Source organism: Suricata suricatta, chromosome 2, assembly GCF_006229205.1.
Source record: "Suricata suricatta isolate VVHF042 chromosome 2, meerkat_22Aug2017_6uvM2_HiC, whole genome shotgun sequence".
In the NCBI taxonomy this organism is placed as follows: domain Eukaryota; kingdom Metazoa; phylum Chordata; class Mammalia; order Carnivora; family Herpestidae; genus Suricata; species Suricata suricatta.
In genome coordinates, this window is record NC_043701.1 from 32,910,162 (window position 1) to 32,912,438 (window position 2,277).

The following is a 2,277-nucleotide window of genomic DNA, read 5'->3' on the forward strand; positions in this document are numbered from 1 at the left end:
TTGCTATACCTATTTTGTGCCTGAAGGTGGCTGATAATTGTTAATCTTGCATTTATAATTGCCTGGGATAGCAATGTTTTGCACGTGGTTTTATAATACCTTGTTCAGTATTAGGTTTTGAAATGGTCACATTCAGAAATAATTGAATCTGTTCAAAATATTAACTAATGTCTTATTGAATTAAAGCTTAAAAAACTTAAATTTCTCAAAAAAGTACAGAATCATCAAACTAGTCACACTTTATAGTTTTCTGTTATCTAGAACTTTTCAGTAAAGATTTCTCGGCATATAGTATGTACCAAATAAAAACAGCAGTGTGGAATAGTTTTAAGGGAATAATGAAAAATCATAATTGAGAAATCTACAACTTCTTCATAAATTGTTCCATATGGTATATTTTTCATATGTCCCAGAAAATTTTTTAAATAAATTTCTATTCCTTGCCAACTTGAGAAGATTTTAACCACAAACTTTGCAAAATAAATAAAAATAAATAATTCAACTGTATTAAAAGATATTAAAAACTATTTACATGATATACTCTTAAAATCAAATTAATGAGGGCATAATGCCTCCTTGCAGTATCTACCAATATCTTAGGATGCCAAGTAGTTAATTCTGTGTGTGCCTGCATATTGAATATCTGCAATATTAGATATTCAGGGATATATAGGGATATGTTAATATCCCTATTAGATTGTCTCCTCTGTGAAGACTAAATGTTGCATTCTTGGTGTCTAGCATAGTACACAGTGGGCTCTCAATAAATATTTAGTAAATGAATGAACAAATAGAAAGGGGGAGGAAATGTGTTAAGACAAGAGAATTAACATTCCTTGGGGATATACTATATACCAAAGCTCATCACTCTCTGAACATGATTCAGCTTTTAAACTAAAGATGAAAAAAGGTTAAAAAGTAGTAATTAGAATATTTGTTCTTGCAATGAAAGAAGAAATAAAACTAATAAAGAGTAAAGAAATACTTCTTAAAATTCATTATTGGTTTAAATGTGTATAATTGTATGCATTTATAGATTATATAACCATATTTTTTAGTTTCTATATTTGATGCATTGCCATCTTAGAGCCTTGCTGGCTGTAGAGAGCTAACTAATTCCTCCACATAGCAATCTAACTCATGTAAGTGTGTTCCTTTCATATGCAAACCAACCAATCCAGAGCCCATATACCAACCACTTCTTTTCCTGGCCTCTCACACTCTGGGTCACTATCCACCAGCTCTAATCACTTCCGGATCAGATTCCAGACAACTGGGGATAGCTCCTATGTCCCAGAGCCTGCTGACATTATTCAAAGTAGCCAATCGCAAGCCCACTTATCCTGCTTTGCCTTTTCTTTCCCACAGAAACCACAATAAAGGCTCTTGTCCACGTTTCCTCTTCACTGCCTCTGTCTGATTGACCTGATGCTTCCCTGCATGGCCCCACATGGTGTGGCCTGCCTTCTCCTCTTGGGAACTGTTAGTATAGGAAACTGTCTTTTCAGTGGCAATTGTCTCCTGATCTGATAGCCTGAATTACCTGAATAATAATAAAACCTACATTTTAAAACCAGATACACTATAAAAAATTTTAAGTATAAATATTAAAAGAGAAACAATAATCATATCATAATGTATAATATATATATAACATCTGTTAAATTATATTTTTTGCCTTATGAGTTAATTGAAGTTTTTAGGTGATTACAGTGAGAAAGCCCTCTTATTATTTCAGTTCATGTCATGATCTTATCGTTATGTACTAGCTTTTCAATAATTTGATTATTTTTGCTTGTTTTTATCCTTCCAATAATATAATTTACAGATGAGATAAACCAATGCAGATTGATTTAAATTTTTGTAGGAATAAAAATGATTTTGGAAATAGACTAAACTTCAAATTATAGACATTAAGAGTATTCTGTTACTCTGTTTTTATAGGAAAGAATAATATCTTGTTCCAAATTCAGTTTGGAGTTCATTCAAAGAGGCAGCCTTGATGAAGCACCAAATCAATTTTGTTATGCATGTTTATAATCCCTTATTCACAATTCAAAAATCCAAAAATATGTTTACAAGTATGCGGCAAACTCACTTGGTGCAAAGCTTAACCTGAATTGATGAGGTCACTTGTGTCTTTATTCTTCTTCAAGGTGAATATTCATACTTAGGCTACAGAAATACTAATGTGCTATTGGGGGGAGATTCTGCCCCCCAGACTATGATGGGTATATTAAATAATGTGCCATTTATAGACTGTCATATTCTACAATT